This window comes from Bombus vancouverensis, chromosome 5, assembly GCF_051014615.1.
Source record: "Bombus vancouverensis nearcticus chromosome 5, iyBomVanc1_principal, whole genome shotgun sequence".
Classification (NCBI taxonomy): Eukaryota; Metazoa; Arthropoda; class Insecta; order Hymenoptera; family Apidae; genus Bombus; species Bombus vancouverensis.
The window spans coordinates 19,196,218-19,204,715 of NC_134915.1; the positions used below are offsets into that span (position 1 = coordinate 19,196,218).

The 8,498-nt window shown below is 34.9% G+C and overlaps 1 long non-coding RNA gene across 1 annotated transcript; it reads left to right on the forward strand.

Annotated features, from left to right (window-relative positions):
• Window positions 1–2,101: 2,101 nt before the first annotated feature.
• LOC117158459 (uncharacterized) lies at window positions 2,102–2,879 on the forward strand. Its single transcript, XR_013058381.1, has 2 exons — window positions 2,102–2,433; window positions 2,504–2,879. It is a non-coding gene; the product is annotated as an uncharacterized LOC117158459 (long non-coding RNA).
• The last annotated feature ends 5,619 nt before the right edge of the window (window positions 2,880–8,498 follow it).

Below are 8,498 nucleotides of genomic sequence, written 5' to 3' on the forward strand. Positions count from 1 at the left end.
TTTGACCGTGAGACATGCACGAACCTGGATGGAAGTGAATACTGGAAAGGAAAACTTCTATAACAATTGCAGGAAAAGAATCTACTCTTATTCTTGGTAATCGCACGGATGTCATCCCCATCATAGGGATGGGAGGGTGGGGATCAAATTACAGGTAGGCAATCATGTGAAATCTACATAACGCGCCGGTAAGTTCCAGAGCCAGCCGCGGTCGAGTAGTGTAACACGATCCAGTGTCAGATATCGTTCAGATGATGTACGTATGTATGTCAGTACTAATCGAAGAGTGAAATTTTCTTATCTTTGGCTTTTTTTCAATGAAACTTTGTCAGAACTTTGTCATTTGTAAGAACATTTTAATTAAAATGAGACCAAATACGGTACAACTTGAATTTTGTATTTACTTACTGATATGTATTTAATTATTATTTATGAAGTAAGCGAATATGTTCGCAAATTATAGCAAACAGAAACGCGTAGAAAACATGTTGATAAAGGTTCTATTCATCACAAATGAAAAATAAAAAAGTTTGATATTTCAGTTAAAGATTTCCTTCCTATTATTTCATATGGAAGCCAAACGTTTCGACTCCTAGTCCCTCTTTCTTTTTCACTCGCATTATCCTTTTTCATGTCTAACATTCATCGGCAGTCTCTACAGGAATAGAAAAGAATCTTGAAGAGAAACTTGAATCTAGGAACAGTAAATAAGCATACAAGCGTATAGGCAAAATTCAATGTACTAAGAGGAACAGTTTTTTTTTTCTACAAATATAATAATTAAGCAATAAATTGCTAATAAAGCAATAATTAGACCACCGATGAAGTTATCAGCAAAAATTTACTCAGAATCAAGTACTTAACGACATACGTGTTCCTTAATATAAATAATTACCAAAATCCGATCATAACTACGTATGCAAGATTGTAAGAAATATCTGTTATAATTCAATTAGAAACGAATATCATCAGTGTATTAGATTTGTGTTTCGAGATAAGTTTTTTCAATCCGGCGACCGACGACCCTTGACTATAAAATATTAACAAATTAATTATAAATATAGTATTAATTATAAATAAAGTTACTTATTCTTAGATTTCAATGAATTTTGGATACGTTCGATATTTCGAATATAGGACATTTTGAACAACTTTTCCCTGTATGTATTCTGTCTATTCAGTGTGTACACTATGACAGTGTATTCTGTCTATATATATGTTGTGCGTTCATGTGACGTGCAGCGCACGCGTTAGTACCTTGGTCGCCTTACTGCTGCGGAAATGTAAGACATTGCGTTGTCTTTCTTTGTCTTTCATACGATAAACTTTGGAAGATTAAAGTTGCTATATTTTTTAAATCAACCGTTTCTCAGCCCCAATATCTTCATACATTCTTCGTAGAGAATAAAAATATGTATCTAGCGGTGTACAAAAAAATATACAATACCATTAGAAAAAGCTATACATTGGCATTGAAATCTCTTTAGATAAGAACGTAGAAAGAAATGGTAATATCTTATTAATTTTTCCCCGTCAAGTGTCAAGCAACTTTTATACGAAACATTCTTTTCGCATTTCTGATACTTGGAGATATGTTAATGCGTGGACATTTAAAACGGACATACTGTATTTGGACATTCCGGAAATCGAGGATTGCACTGGGTGCTTAACGTTAATTTATGTTTATACATAAAACTATATGCTATAAAACAATAAATATGTATTTATTAATAATAAAAAATGTATTATGAAAATTATTCATTTGCTTACTACAATAATAGTAATAAGAGTAATTTAGTGGCCTTATTTAAATAAATAAAAGTATGTGCGCGCTTTAAATTGTCGAAGTTGCGCAGGATCTGCTGGATTTCTGCTGTCTTTCTGCCGTCTGATTATGCTACGCAGAGCCTGTTACGCTCTGCTGCCAATCTACACGCAAATGGTTATCAGTGTAGTTTTATTAGGCTAGTGTTTTAACGGAGAATGTAACGACGAACACACAAGATATGTGACATAGTTTATACTTAACAATTTTATAATTTTATATTCGCTACTTTGTACCAAAGGGAACGGAAAATGAAGAAACAGAAAATAACTAGAAGGAAAGAAACGGATAATGAGTAGAGTTAGACTAAGTAAGACGATACTAAAACAACATGGAAGACAAAGAAATAAGATTAATAACGTCGACACGATAACGTAACAAAGGCAATAAGGTTGATTGGGTCTTTCATACGGGTTAAATTTATTCGAAAGTACTAGAATAATTTATTGGACGGAGTGGTTGATCTGAACTCTATGTAGTTCATGACCGGACATCTTGTCCGCGGTGATTCGGCCATCTGACGAGCGCATGTTCCATAGTTGCAGACGGACGTCACGTGGTCGAATCTGTGTAAGATATTTTTGTATTCGGAAGTTTCCAACATAAAGGTATATTGATCGAAAATTCAGGTAAATATTACGCTAAGGGAAATTCTAGTTGTCATACATATGGTTATAGGCTATACCGATTTGTTTTCCTTTGTATAAATTGTAAAAAAAATAAAAATTGTAAAAAAATGTGGTGCAGCACAGGCGAAATGAACTGTGACGAATAACAACAAGCAGTAGCAGAAGGGTGAAATAAAGAAGAACAGGAAGAAGAAGCACGTGAATATGTCAGATATGTAAAACCATTGTTGTAGGTTAGACGCGTGAAATTTGAAACAAGTAAGAAAGGAACAAAAAGAGAGAAGAAATTGAGGTTTGTTTGCGAAATGCAAATAGAATAGATAATAGGTAATACGTAAGGCAATATAATTTTGTGGATGGTAGAAGAATAGATTTGTTTGAATTCTAGGAGACTAAAGAACAAATAAAGATACATTTAGGAGATATATGTGTGCGTTGTTTATTTGTCCATTGACCATAAATTGTGAAATTAGGCTTGAAAAATATAGATGACAGATAGAATAGAATTGGGTAATGGAACACCATTATGAAAGGTAGTAATTATGATCTGGAAATATATTAGTACGGAAGAACACCGTTGGAATCTTCTAATTACATGGATGCTATGTGGAAAGTGATTAACGTTAAATGAATTCTATTTAAAGGAATGAAACTTATTAGCAATAATATGGAATGGTATTATTAAAGTTAGTAATTATATAGAATTATATAGAATTACTAGCTTTAATAATATCATTCTATGGTGAGTTATAAGGGTGGATGAGAATTGACGCATTACAGACAGAGACAGGGAAGAAAAATGTATCCGTTGGAAGAAGGTTGAGCGGGAGGGAATGGAAAAAGGAAATTATTGAAAAGCTTAATGTTATTTGAGAAAGGAAAGTTGGGGCTGAAGAAGAATGAAATGTAATTCATTAAGTGGAAAATGGCTGGTGAATGGAAATAACAGTGTAGGATAATAGGATGTGTCTAAAATATTTTTTTGATGAAAAGATAGAAGAAAAAAAGAGCCGTGATTGCGGAAAAAATGGATTAATTATATGTCGGGTTTACATTAGAATCAGGGTTAGGGGCGTGAAACGAATCTTCGTTTGGATTACACGTGTCGTTATGCAATAGAGAAGACTTCGACTAATGCAAATACGATTATCATAGAACTGGACAAGTAACCGTGGTAATTAGATACTCGAGAAACTAATGACAATGATCTTAGGTTCAATAACGAATCCGCGGTCGACGGGATGATAGATGAACGTGCTCAGAAAATCTAAGTCGGACTCGTAATATTCACTGGTCGTAAGGGGTTACTCTTTTCGTCGATGAGATCGCGAGAGAGAATGAATTTCCCGTCCCGATGATGCCACAGAGGGAAACTATATGGGGTGTGTCTGAGGACACGAGATCATCGGATTCGTCGAGGATAGCCTTCGTTCAGAAGGTGAGGGAATTTGGCGTTGCTGCTAATTGGTCAATCTCCATATCGGTGGTTAGAAAAAGATGCTAGCCGCCCTCGAGGGAAAGTTGCTAGTGGGAGACGCCGTTCGTTGAAAAATAGGTCTCTCCTATTTTCCCGTAGCTGGGACAAAGACTGTTTGTTTGAAGGACTTTAGTCAACTAAATCCTAAGATTTATGACGGGCCCTCAGGCTAGCTGAACATGTACTGCGGAGACGCTCTCCTTAAAAGAAATATTTGTAACGGCACGCGACAGTAAACATTCCAACGGTTTCTGTCCCGTGGCTCGCCACACGCAGATCCTATTCTTCGGCTATGATGGTTACCAGATGCCGACGTGTCTCCACAGTACGTGATCAGCTAGCCCGAGGGCCGTTATAAACACTAAGATCTAGTTACCTAAAGTCCTTCAAACAGACAAACAGTCTTTGTCCCAACTATGGGAAGATAGGGGAGATCTATTTTTTTTCAACGCACGACGTCTCCCACTAGCAACTTTCCCTCGAGGGCGGCTTTCTTTTTCTAACTACCCATATGGAGATTGACCGATTAGCAGCAACGTCAATTTCCCTTACTTTCCGAACGAAGGCTATTCCCGACGAATCCGATGATCTCGTGTCCTTAGACACATCCCATCATAGTTTTCCTCTGTGGCATCGTCGGGACGGAAAGTCATTCTTCGGATTCGTTATTGAACCTAGGATCATTGTCATTAGTTTCTCTAGTATCTAATCACCACGGTTACTTGTCCGGTTCTATGGTAATCGTATTTGCACTAGCCAATGTCTTCTCTATTGCATAACGACGACGTGTAATCCAAACGAAGATTCGCTTTACGCCCCTAACCCTAATTCTAATGTAAACCCGACATATAAATCGTATATCAAATGTTATCCATGTTCGAGTAGAAAGAACGATAGAATCGTTTATACACGGCTGTCTTTGTTAAGATATATTAAACGTTATCAAATTTCCATGAAAATTAAATTAATAATCGATACGCTGTTGGGTGACACATACACGTCCATTACCACCATTCCTGCCCATTCGACCGCTACGTATCCGTTGCCGCGTTCCAGTGGATCCCCGTGGGCGGACGCCCCCGGCGCTGATGTCCAGGTGACAGCCATCCGTATCTCCGGCCCAGTCCGGAGCGTCCAGGACTCTGTATGGCTCGGCCACCACCGCTAGGGCCATCGTGCTCTCCAGGATGGTTTGAAAGAGCAGGTCTTGTGCCCGTCTTGACCGTCCCAGATTGGTCTGGAGGATGAGCATCTTCTTAATCCCCTAAGTTCATGGCTTCCATCGCTTCCTCCGCTCCAACCTCCTTGCTCGCGGGTTTAGAGTCGGGGATTTCCTGCGGCGAGCCCTCCTTGTTACCGTTTCCTACCGTGAATTCATCGGTCGCGTGTTTGGTTCTGTATAAAGAAAAACTTCGAAACGAATTAATCGTCGCGCGCAATGTCTGTCGTGATCGTGAGGGATGTGAAACTTTTCAAAGAGTCTAATTAGTCGTCAATTGAAGTTGATCTTGAGTTGGTAGGGCGAGCCTATAATTCAATGTTTCCTCTTGGCAAAAGAAATTGTATTTTGAAGTTACTAGATAGATAGATCGAATTAAGATCGACCTGCAGATGCTTCGATGATATCCAAATTTTTTTCAATAGCTTTTCTACCCTTTCAACTTCATTTTTGCCGATTAAAAATATAGAATCGTATACGAACCATTTCTCCCTTCTTATTAAAATATTATACTATTGCATCATTAAAATATTGAAACGTTAAAATATAAAATTTCTTTCATCGAGACATTAAAGGACTTCGATTGAGAAAGAGATCTATCCAAGTACCTGTAACTTATTATTACAAAAAAATAAGCTAAAATCTGTTATATCAAGTCTAAGCGTGCAAAAGCCCAATGATGTGTTTGCTTTCTAGCGATAAACTGTTTCAAACGAGTTCTCTCTATTATGGCTGGTACTGTAGAAATCCTTCGTCAAGGCACTCGTTAAATAAGAAGAAAATTCTGAAAGAACGAAAATCTCCGTAGAAATTGGAGAAATGAAAATTGAATAAAATCTGACTTTCCAACGAAAAATCATTTTTCGAACCTCTCTGCGATACTCGTCTTAGAATGAGAATGGAAACTAGTCAATTTGAGATGAAGATAAAGATGACTTTCGTCAGACTTTCGCCAGATTCGAGAATGATCGTTACTCTTTCTTCGTCTTTCGTTTAATTTCTCAGTGGCCTAATCGCAGCAAGCTGGAGTCCATACTGAACGTGTATCATAGTTATTAATCGCGCCATGTCATTTGCCAGGAACAACATGAAATAAATTTTTATTAAAAAAAAGACCAGCTACAATAAATCGAATCACTTTATACCTTCCTACGAAAATTCACACCTATGAAATCTTCGACAAGTTCACTCCTGTAATGATTACTTACCGGATGATTTTAAAAACAGTACGAGTTTACGGTTGTACGAACTATTTTATAAAGAAGATAGTTATCCGATGATGTTAAAAACCTGAGCATAATGGAGATGTACGTACAACAGATACTCACGGGAAAAACCAACGAGACTAATAATAAAATCAATGAATTAGAAAAAAAAAGCTATAGGCAAACATAATATACAGTGGCATAATCTATTATAAAAGAAGCTTGCTGAATATGACAAACATTGACGAATACTAATTGAATAAAATCATTTAGTTAACTTTCATAGAATTTGATATTTCTTCGAGGAATCAATAAGTCTCCCACTAATAGCCTAATACATCGATAGATTTAACGAAGAAATACCTAACCGCGATTACAGCCAATGAGTTCATATTATTCGCTACATAATTAATAACTGTATCACGTACGGCGATGCAGGCGGCATTGAAGAAATAAAGCCATTTTATGTTACAACTATGACGAGTAAATTTACTCGTTTAACTTGAGAGGAATTAAAAAGGTACATGACTTTTAAATAAGCATTAAATAAGAATTTTAAATATCGCAAGCAGTGATGTAGGTGTTATTCAAGAAACAAGAACATTTTATTTTTTAATTAGCACGAGTAAATGAACGAATATCGATAATATAATATAACGCTTAATATCAATTTTATCCGTCTGATTATTTAATAGCTCAACTTATTTCACAGTAACGTTATCGATTGCCGTTAGGCTTTGTTTCTCCTTTTTGTCCAAACCAATCGATAGTCGAAAACTAGTATCAAGGAGGTATGAATTTAGTCTTAGCTTGTAGAAACTATTAAAATGATAAAAATGGATATCGTATTAAATCGTTAAAGGCGCCAATTTACGATAAAAATTAAGAAATCGTTCAATTTGATTTTGTTATAATGGAAAAACCGTCCCCTGCTATGTGAAAATATCGTTACCGTTTGATTAACAAACCGGCATCTTGTCAAGGTATATAAGGAACACGGAAGTCGCGCGCGAGCTCTTTTGTGCCTGAAATTCCGGAGAGTGAACATCGAGGAAGAATTTAAATATAAGGTAAATAAAGAAAGAATCAAATAACAACATTGCAACCAATAATTTATAACGTCTAAACCATTAATTTACAACACTTAAGCTATTAATTTATAACATTTATGCTATTAATTTATAACATATAAACTATTAATTTATAACATTTAAGCAATTAATTTATAACATTTATGCTATTAATATATAAGATTTAAGCTATTAATTTACAACATCTAAGCCATTAATTTACAACATTTGAACTGTTATTTTATACATTTATGCTATTAATTTATAACATTTAAGCTATTAATTTACAACATTTAAACTGTTATTTTATACATTTGAGCCATTCATTTCTAACATTTAAACTATTAATTTCTAATATTTAAGCCATTAATTTCTAACATTTAAACTATTAATCTATATCATCTGGGTCATTAATTTGTAACATTTAAGCCATTAATTTATAACACTCAAACTATTAATTTATGACATTTAAACTACCAATTTCTAACATTTAAGCTATTAATTTATAACGTCCAAGCCATTAATTTATAACATTTAAGCAAATAATTAGCAAGATTAAACTATTAATTTATAGCAACTGAACATTAATTGACAACATGTAAAACATTAATTTATAAGAATCACACCATTCTTCAAGGAATCAATAATAAATACCTAACCGTGATTACAGCCAATTAGATCATATTGTTCGCTACATAATTAATAACTGTATCACGTACAGCGATGCAGGCGGTATTGAAGAAATAAAGCCATTTTATGTTACAATTGTAACGAGTAAATTTACTCGTTTAACTTGAGAAGAATTAAACAGATACCTGACTTTTCAATAAGCATTAAATAAGAATTTTAAATATCGCAAACAGTGATGTAGGTGTTATTCAAGAAAAAAGAACATTTTAGTTTTTAAGTAGCACGAATAAATGAACGAATATCGATAATACAATATAACGCTTGATATGAATGTTATCCGTCTGATTATTTAATACCTTAACTTATTTCACAGTAACGTTATCGACTGCCGTTAGGCTTTGTTTCTCCTTTTTGTCCAAACTAATCGATAGTCGAAAACTAGT